A 10,968-nucleotide genomic window follows, 5' to 3' on the forward strand; every position below is an offset into this window, starting at 1 on the left:
GGGTGTGGTATGGTTTCCACATAGATGGGGGTGTTGTGGTGATGATCATTTGTGGAGTTTAGTGGTTCAGGAATGAGCAGTGGGGTGTTGCTTGAAGTGTGGCATGTGTTGCAGTGGTGGTGGTGAGCGGGTTGGTTTTGTGGTTTTGGGATGTTTTGTGGTGGTGTGGAATTTTGAGTGTTCGGAAGTTGACATCTGGGGTAGTGAGGGAAAATGACAAGCTTGCCAAGTTCCGAACTTGGTCCAGTTCTTCCTGAAATTTCAATAACTTCTGCTCGAGCTGGGAGGCACTTTCCTTGGAAACCTGAATACCCTGAGGAACCTCTACCCTTTCGACTGAGTTCTCCTTTCTGATGTTGCTCAAATCTTCCATTTTTCCCTTGTTCTTGTTTCTGATAGGACTCGGAGGAGGAGGAGGTGGAGGGCCCTTGGATCTTGTGGAGTAAGATGACGATGCCAGAGTGCACGAACTAACCTTCGGGGAGGGGAATAAAACAAAAAGTAAACAAAAAGGTAACAAGTTAGTGAGGGTCGTAAGAAGAAAATGTTGCAATATTTAAACACATAGTGCAAGAATATAAATCCTGTCCTAATTTGGGAGCCTCGTTGTGCCCGAGGTAGGCCTAGCGACAAGTTGATTTGGAGAACTTATAATGCTAAATGCCTCATTTTATTGATAAGAATAAGACGAATCCCAAAACGACACTAAAATAGCAGAAAATAAAATGTCACTAATGGACATTGGCCTTATTACATTTAAAGCAAAGAAAAGACTCCTAACTACTTGGTCCCAGAAGGACCTTCCCCAGACTCGGCATCTTTAGCTCCATCGAACAGCTTCACCAGCTCACGTAGTCCCAGCAGCAAGTAGGCTCTAGCCAAGTGTCCTCCTTCATTTCCCTCAGCATTCTGGCAGTTTTCAATCCTCTGGATGAACTTCCTTTCTAGCTCCACTAAGCCCCGCTCCAAATACCCCAGTCGCTTGTTGGCGCTGACAGCCATATCTTTCCATTCTTCAATCAGCTTTTGATGGGCTTCTTGAATTTCCTGGTGCTCACTTTCGCATTCCCGAATCCTCTTGCGCAATTGGTTGTACTTAACCTGTACTTCAGCCTTCTCGTCGATGACCCTGTGACCTCGAACATGCCCGGGTTGTCCTAACCCACTATGATCGTCCTCCAACCAGCTTGGATAGTATGGAGTATAACCAGCGTGGTACCTGTCTGGTTCTATGGAATCCTTTCCCAGGATGATTTTGCAGTGCCGCATATGCTGAGCTTGACACTTGTATGGACTATCGTCATCTTAAAAGTCGGCCCTGAAGCGACTCATTTTGTCGACCCTTGGTATAACCTTCCTTCTTCCTGCCTGGCTTATGACTCGGAGAGGGACATAAGGATAAGTTCCTCTCAGACCGATGAGTATAAGAAACGGTGCATCCCGAGATCGGACAATGAACTCTTCAGTAGGGAACCATTCGAACATCCATTGCACTTGGTCCTCTTTCAGATTTTCGAACAACTCTACCCACCCTTTAGCATCTTCTGGTTGGGCAAACATGTTAGGCATATAGTTCATTCGCCTTGGTTGATGGAAGGCGATATGATCATCCTAGTCTCTGCGCAGAATCTCTCGCCGATATTCACCCTTTTGGAGGTGCTCCATAAGCCAGAGTTGGAGTAGTAAGTTACAACCCTCAAAGTGTTTGGCCCCTCGTTGACAATTTTCCTGGGCTCGGTATATCTCCGCAACGACCATAGGTACTATGCTAAAAGGCTGTCCGCCAATTCCTTCCATGAAAGTCTTGGTGACCATGGCCAGTCTGGTATGGATCCTAGCCTTCTTAATAGGAAACACTATCATCCCCAAAAGCAGAACATAAAGACGAAGACTCTTCTGTGGATATGCCCCAATGATGTGAGGGCAAATTCATCTGGGTAAGTGCGGTAAGACTTGCTATGGCCGTATCTCTCGTACAGATAGTCAAAAGGAATGTAGGAATCCTTCAAGCAGGTCAAGTTTGTGTTCTTCTTTAGTCCCATCATTTTGAGAAAACCCCTACCCTTGTGATTTTCTGGCATAAGCAAACCCGGGGTCTCCCACGGAATACCAGCTAGTCCTCATATTTCCTCCAGCAAAGGTGTCATTTCAAGGTCCCCGAAGCGGGACACAGATCTGTCACCATCCCAAAATAGAGTAGCAGCTTCTATGATTTTGTTGTTGGGTTGGATTTCCGGGAGAGAAGGTAGATTTCCTAGGTATTTCCGGATGAGATTCTGATCACTGGAACGAGGATCCTCCCACCAGCTTAGCAATTTTGGGTGGATGTTGGTGACCATGCCGAATATGGGGACTTCGTGCCTCACGTTTCTGCAAGACAAAGGGTTAGGCCCTTACCCCCACCGGACTCGACTATTTAATATCAAAAATTAACATAAAGCATTTTAGTTCTCCAGATAAATGCACAGACGTGGTAATGTCCGTTTGGGTTCCAAGGAAACCCAGTGGACTTTGGACAAGGCTATCTTAAAGAGTCATTATGCGGACAGCATAACTGACTCAGCTAGGTTTGACAGTGATGCATGCACAATTGAACAGAGTAAGGTTTCTATGGGGTGTTAGACCGGTACCCTTGAGCGGACAACTCAAGAGGGAAAGGCACGGAACCGTCGACTGCACCGCTGATCGACTGGTTTTACCGCAAATACGCCTTTGCCAAATTTAGGGGGTGATGGCGCAACCACTCATTATAAGCGTTGCTATGGTATTTTATTTGGCACGAGTGGAATATGATTTTGAATATGCAATTACAAGAATGAAACAAGTTGGCACGTATTTGCACGTTCATAAAGTAATGATTACAATAATTGCTCATAATTACAACAATATTCAAGGAAAGCAGTAAAAGAAAGCATTAAAGAAAAGAAAACAAAGAGCCAAGTCAATTTTATAGTAGAAAAGAGATAAAGACATTAAATAAAGGCAATAAAGATGCAATAAAGTCACAAGTAGCATGAAATGGTAAAAGCCTAAAGAAAGTCCCCAGCAGAGTCGCCATGCTGTCGATGCCCCTTTTTCTAAAGGCGAAATCGGGTTTATGACATTTGGACGGACAACTCTTTTCCTTTTGGGAATTGGGTTTGCAATTTAGAAGAGTCGCCACCTAATGATTAAGTGCATTAGGACACTAAGAAATTCAAAAGAGAAGAAGAACCAGAGAATGGGTAAGGGCTTGAAATTATCTCGGAGGGAATGTGTTAGGCACCCCCCATGATCCACTAGTGTGGTTCCCGGCCATGCTACAATTGTGACTTTGAATGGAAACAACAAGTAAGCAAACAAGACAACTTTCACATAATGATTGCAACAAGGAAAGTATAAAAATTAAAAGCGTGTTGAAGTTTAGAAATAGGCGATTTCATAATTGTTTAAAGGATGTATAAGTGCAGAAAGGGGGGTCAAATAATTGGTACAAATAATCAAACAAAGGAGTAAAAGAGGCGGAGGTTCGGAGAAAAAAAACAGTGCTGGAAATTAAATATCTAAAAGAGACTTGTAAAGGATTGAAGTAAAAAGAAGGAGTTTTAAGAACTGAAAATTTATAGCTTTTATAAAAATTCTGAAAAAAAAGAAAATAAACAAGTAAAGAGGGAGGGGGGTCCTAGGTTTATAAATAACATGGATCACCCCACGCAACACCCGACAACCATTTATACACGTGGTGTTATCGCGTGGTCATCATATCCATGTCTACCCTTACCCACCCCGTTAAGGTATTAAATCGCTGAATGGTCTCGTTACTTATTGCATGCTACTACCCGCCCCAATCCTATCAGTCCCAGAGGCAGTTGGGACTACTAATCCTAAAGGGAAGGGAGATTGGCTTTTCAGAGTTTTAAAAGGACAAAAACCTAGTGCGACAACCAAAAACACATAAAGCAGTAAAAGGGGAAGCACATAGCAGTTAAAGGCTCAAATAGGCCTCCTCATTCAAAGCAAAAATTATTTAGCATGACTTACAGGTACTGATTAGGTCTGAATTAAATTTAAAGCGTTAGGACAAGCTGATTTATCACATATTTCTCAGATGAGGAATCCGAATTAGCCTTGTCTGGTTGTAGTTTATCAAAATTGACACAGTTAATTAATCAACTAATGGTTTGCCTAGGTGAGACCTATAGACATGATATCTAACAGAGCGTACTGATTTTAAAGAAAAGATTACTGGTTTTATAAACAAAAGATCTGCAGATTTTAAATGACCTTGTGGCTGATTTTAGACTCATGGATGAAATAGACGAAGCTGATTCAGTTGATTACTCCTATAGACATGATTTCTTAGCGTTATTGGTTTTAAAAGATTACATAAATGCAAGAGTCCTATAGGCATGGTATCTAGAATGAAGTTGATTATTATTAGACCAATGATGGTTTGCCTAAGGACTCTTGCAGTGAGGAAAGACCAGCCCTCAAATGTCCAAGTTCAGAGGGAACTCATGGTCCCAAAGCAGGGCTCATAGGAGGGGGCCAAAACTTAAGAGTCTAAGAGTAAGTGTAAGTGCGGTAGAGGGGAATTAGGGAAAGCCATGGCAGGCTGGTGGTCATGCCCAGCAATTAAGAGTGCTGGCATACCCCTGACCAGCCTGTTAGCCAAATATGAGGAGTTAGGATCCATTGAGGACCAGGTTCTGACCTGGCAGTAATTTGGATACTGCCAGGCCAAGAACCTTAACTCAAACACATAAAGGGAATAAGGGGTAGGGATTCACAATAGAAACAGGTGCAAGGAAAGAACATACATAAAGTAAACAAGAGTGCTGGAACTATAAAGTAAACACATAGGTGGTGAGGTAGAAAATCGAATCAGAACATACCGGTCTCAGGGAAAACAAGTAAAAGCAGTAATCTCGAAAAGGCCAAGTTGCAAGCAAAGTAGTTCCCAAAGATTTCAAGGAAAGCAGAGTGTTGAAAGAATATTGAATTCAAAGCAGTATTGCAAGTGTGTAAGTATTGAATTGGAAGTTAAGGATTGGTAGTGTGTCCGTCCTCTTAAAAGTGCAGAAGGGCAATCCCTTTTATAGTGCAGAAAACAAGTAAGAGAGGCAAGGAAATAACATTGAAATCAATCTCCCTTTGGTTAAGGGATTCTGATATCAACGGGTAAAAGCCAGTTAAAGAAAGGAGTTTTAATTAAAACCTTTTCAAAGTAGCATAAGAAGGGTAAATACATAGGAGTTATTTAAGGAAAACAATCAATGGTACACGGTTTGTGCTAAATATGGCAAGGGAGTCAATCAAACAGCCAGTGAAACCAAAATTACAAGTTCAATTAGAATGAACCAAGTCAGGAAAGGTAAAGGAAGTTCAATCAAAGAAAATCAGTGACAATCTGTCAGCCTTATTAAAAGGATTTCAGAATCAATCAATTAGTTGGTAAACCTTTTGAAAGAGGAGTTTCTCATATATAAAGCAGACAAATAAGTGAAACAAGAAGGGATTGTCAAGTTATTTGGAAGAGAAGTTAATCAAAGAGAGGTCCAGAATCATAAGCAAAAGTGGTATAAGTCTAGTTTGCAGACTCAAAAGGAGTCTGGGAGTCCAGAGTCCCAAAATAGAGCCCTAACTCGCACACAAATCAAAATTGCCAAGAAACCCCCAAATCCTAGGGTTTTCGAATTGAATCAGACATAGAGGTGAGAAAGCAAGCCACTTGAGAGAGGCTCAGAAGTCTTTTCCAAAGACTTATGAGAAACAAACATACATGATAGAAAGAAAACTAATTCAAGGTCATGAGAACATGTTTGAGAAAATCCGGAATTTACACAGGTTCAGAAGAAAGAGATGATACGAGCTTAAACAAAAGTAGATGAAATATGCTTAGTAAGAACACAAACGGAGTTCAGTAAAGTAAACAAAAATCAAAGAACTCGACCGTAAACACATATAGCAAAGAATAAGGAAACAACACGGATTAACATGTGAGCACAGGAATAACATGTAGAGTAGAAAAAGAAAATAGAAGAACAGTATATGCGTAGTAAAAGAAGTCAGACAAACACACATAAGGATAGAACAACAGAGTCAGAAAGATGCTATTGAAAACCTTTTAGAAACCCTAAATCGAAAGAAAAAATGATTTTGAAAAAGGAAATTTGGGGAAAATCTTTTAAACGTTCAATAGAACATAGACATGTTCCAGATCTAAGAAAATAAGCAAGTAAAGAACCTCGGACAGCTTAGGGTTGCAGAGAAAAACCCAAGGAATGAGAAAGGTCTTGGGGAAAGTCAGATCCTGAGTCGAAAAGACTCATATTGCTCGAATATGCCGGAGTAATGTCCGGTGAAGCCATAGATCTACAGATCTTAGAAGGTCTTGGAGAGAACCATCGAAGTCAGGTTTCACAGCCTTGAATAGCATAGGTCTAATGGTGAGGAAGGATGAGTACAGACCATCCGTGGCCTGAGACGCCATGGATTCCGGTGGAAATCCGGTGAAATAAGGTGGGAGACGATTAGGGTTCCAGGAAGGTTCGAGAGGATTTGAGAGACGAAGGGGTTCAAAGGCGGCGTTTCAGACGAAATGAATTAGGTTAGGGGAGTTTGGAGATTAAAAAAGGAAAGGGGAATTTATGGCCGTTGATCAAAAACGATCAACGGCCTGGATCAAAGGGGAGCCGGGTGGGTTTTTTTATCGGGTCAGGGGTCGGGTAATTTAGGGATTGGGCTGGTTTAATTTGGGGCGGAATTGGGTCAAATTAAGGGCCAAATTGAAAGGAAATGGGGGCTGTAATTGAAATAGAAATGGGCTAAATATTAAATAACCAATTTTCCCCTTTTATTTTATAAAAATAGTGAAAAATAATTTTAAAAGCAAATTAAAAGTACTGAGCTAATTAATAATACATAAATATTAATTTAAAAATACTGGAGCTAATTTTACAATTATAAAATACTATTAATCGTAAAATAGGCTATAATTGCAATTATATGCAATTTAGCTTTAAAAATATCAAATAAATTTGTAAAAATATACAAAAATCATCTTAATTATATTTTGGTGTAAATATGAGAATAAAATAAGTTATTCACAAAAAGGATAGTTTTGGGGAATAATTATTGATTTTTGTACTGCTAAAATGAACAATAAATTAATTTTAAAATCTTTAAAAATTAGGGAAAAATACCAAAACTCTTGGGCATGCTTATATATGTATGTACATGCTATTTTGAAATTATTTTGTATATAAAAATACCTAGGAAAAAATTGGGTATCAACAAGGGGTTTAAAATCAATAATGTTAGATGTCATGTCCATAGGGATTAAAATCAGCAATAGTGGATACCCTCAACTGCAGAATCTGGAACTAGTCTAATTTAAAATCAGTCTATTCTGAACCAGTTTTTAAGTAACCTAATCTCCTTAGCAAGCACGCCTATAGGATCTCAAACCGTTCGCTTTTTAAATTTGTTACTGCTTTACCACTCTGAACCAGTAATACACACCATGTTCATAAGATCTCACCCAAACACTTAGGCAAACCTTAGGTAATAATAATAAATGAAATTGAGCCCGTTTCTGTTAACCAGTAATTGCTACAACCAGCAGGCAGGCCTGATTCAGACTTCTTGTCTGAGTTACGTAATAACTTGGTATGCTTCAACAACTCAAGATTCCCCTGCCTTAGTATTTTAGATTCAGACCTTAATTTTTGTTTGAGTCATGTTATTTGATTGCTTTGTTGAGGAGGTATATATGAGCCTTCAGTGTTTTATGTGCTTCCCCTTTAATGTGCAGTCCAATGTGTTCTGTATGTCGCCTTAGATTTTTCACCTTTGAAATCTCAAAGTCAGCCTAATATCCCTCCCCTTTAGGAATAGTAGTCCTAAGTACCTCCGGGACTGATATGAATGGGACGGGTAATAGCATGCAATAGTGGGCGAGACCAATCCACGCTTTAGTACCTTAACGGGGTGGGAAGGGTAGATATGGATATGATGACCGGTGCGCTAATACCACGTGTAGCCCCTCTTTTAAGGAGTGATTACCGGCTATTGCATTGATGTGATCCATATTATAAATAAACTTAGGACCCCCCTCCCTCTCTTTCCTTTTCTTTTAAAGGATTATAACTTCTTGTCAAAAATCAGCCTTTCAATAATTGCTCTTTCAAACTTTGTTTTACTTTCAAACATTTATGTATTAAAATCCCCTCTTATTTGAGCTTTATCTGTTTATATTTTAGTTGCACCAAATTCACAAAAAACTATCTAGCCGGGAACCACACTAGTGGATCCTGAGGGGTGCCTAACACCTTCCCCTTAGGATAATTTCAAGCCCCTACCCTATCTCTAGTTATCAAACAAGCTTAGAAATGAACCTTGTAGGTGTCCTAATGCACCATAAATCATTAGGTGGCGACTCTTCAAAAGAAAAGCAAAACCCAGTTCCCAAAAGGAACTAGTTGCCCTATACCCAAAATGTCATAAACCTGATTCTCCCGACGAAAGGAGGGAAAAAAGGGGGCGCGACAGCATGGCAACTCTGCTGGGGACATTAGGCTTTTATCATTTCAGATTGTTCTTGTGAATTTGTCCCTTCCCTTTATACGCAATTACTTGTTTAAATTTCTTTAAGCGTTTAATTTCATTTCAAAGGCAAAACTGACTTATCTTCTTCGTTTCTTTTCTTTATTACTGTTTTAAATTATAAACTGTTGTATTTACTGCTTTCTTAACGTGCAAATACATGACAACCTGCTTTTTAATTATTGCATAATCATGCTCGACATCATATTCCACTCGTGCCAAACAAATACCATAGCAACGCTTATAATGAGTGGTTGCGCTCTTCCTATATTATTACCCCCTAAATTCGGAAAGGCATATTTGTGGTAAAACCAGTCGATCAACGGTGTAGTCGACAATTCCGTGCCTTCCCCCTTGAGTTGTCCGCTCAAGGGTACCAGTCTAAAACCCCATAGAAACCTTACTCTGTTTGAACTGTGCATGCATCATGGTCAAACCTAGCTGGGTCGGTTATGTTGTCCGCATAATGATTCTTTAAGATAACCTTGTCCAAAGTCCACTGGGTTTCGCTAAACCCAAACGGACATCACCACGTTCTGTGCATTCATTTGGAGAACTAAAATGCGTCATGCTAATTGTTGGTATTAAATAGTCGAGTCTGGTGGGGGTAAAGGTCTAACCTTATTTGCCTTGCAGAAATATGAGGCACGAAGTCCCTAGATTCGGCATCGTCACCAACATCTATCCAAGACTGCTAAGCTGGTGGAAAGATCTTCACTCTAGCGATCAAACTCTCGTCCGAAAATATCTGGGAAATCTACCATCCCTTCTGGAGGTCCAACCTAACAACAAGATCATAGAAGCTGCTACACTGTTCTAGGATTGTGAAAGGGCTGTATTCCGCTTTGGGGACATTGAAATGACACCCCTGTTAGAGGAGATAGAAGGATTAGCCGGTCTAGTCTGGGAGACTCCGGGTCTGCTGATGCCTGAATACCGTAAAGGCAGGGGTTTCCTCAAAATGATGGGTTTAAAGAAGAATCCAGAGTTGACATGCTTGAAAAAATCCTACATCCCTTTTGACTATTTATATGAGAGGTACGGTCACAGCAAATCCTACCGTACCTACCCTGACGAGTTTGCCATTACATCCTTGGGGCACATTCATCGAATGGTCTTTGTATCTATGTTTTGTTTCCTGGGGTTGATCGTGTTTCCGACGAAGAAAGCAAGGATCCACACCAGGCTAGCCATGGTAACTAAGACCCTTATGGAAGGGATTGGTGGGCAACCATTCAGCATCGTGCCCATGATCATTGCGGACATATACCGAGCCTTGGAGAAGTGTCAACAAGGTGCAAAACACTTCGAAGGTTGCAATTTATTACTTCAACTCTGGCTTATGGAGCATCTCCAAAGGGGTGAATACCGACAAGAGATCCATCGAAGGGACTGGGATGATCACATCGCCTTCCATCATCCAAAGCGAATGAATTACATGCCCAATATGTTCGCTCAACCAGAAGATGCCAAAGGATGGGTAGAGCTATTTGATAACCTAACCGAAAACAGGTCCAGTGGATGTTCGAGTGGTTTCCGACCGAGGAATTCATCACCCGGTCCAGAAATGCACCTTTTCTGATACTGGTCGGTCTGAGGGGAACATATCCTTACGTCCCTCTCCGAGTTATGAGACAAGCCGGTAGAAAGCAAGTTATACCCAGGGTCGACAAGATGAGTCATTTCCGAGCTGACTTCCAGGATGATGATAGTCCTTACAAATGCCAAGCTCAACATATGTGGCATTGCAAGATCATAATGGGGAGAGATACCATCGAGCCAGACAGGTATCATGCTGGTTGCGCTCCTTTCTACTCAGGATGGTTGGAAGACAATCATGATGGTCTGGGCCAGCCAGGATTTGCCCGAGGTCACAGAATTATAGATGAAAGGGCCGAGACACAAGTTGCGCAAAAGGATCCGAGAGTACGAAAGTGAGCACCGCGAAATACAAGAGTCCAACCAAAAGCTAATTGAGGAATGGAAGGACATGGCCGTCAGTGCCAACAAGCGTCTGGGATACTTGGAGCGAGGCATAGTGGAATTGGAGAAAAAGTTTCTCAAAAGGGTCGAAGATTGCCAAAATACTGAAGGAATCGAAGGCGGACACCTAGCCAGGGATGCCGAATCTAGGGAAGGTCCTTCTGGGACCAAGTAGGATGGGAGTTTTTCTTTTCGCTTTATCAAATGTAATAAGGCGATGGACATTTATGATTTCCATTTCCTGTTTAGTGCCAATTTGGGATTCGTCTATTTTTATCAATAAAATGAGGCATTTAGCATCCTAAGTTCTCCAAATCAATTTGTCGCTAGGCCTACCTCGGGCACAACGAGGCTCCCAAATTAGGACACGCTTTATATTCCTGCACTATGTGTTTAAAC

The sequence above is a fragment of the Nicotiana attenuata genome, unplaced genomic scaffold, assembly GCF_001879085.1.
Source record: "Nicotiana attenuata strain UT unplaced genomic scaffold, NIATTr2, whole genome shotgun sequence".
Lineage (NCBI taxonomy): Eukaryota > Viridiplantae > Streptophyta > Magnoliopsida > Solanales > Solanaceae > Nicotiana > Nicotiana attenuata.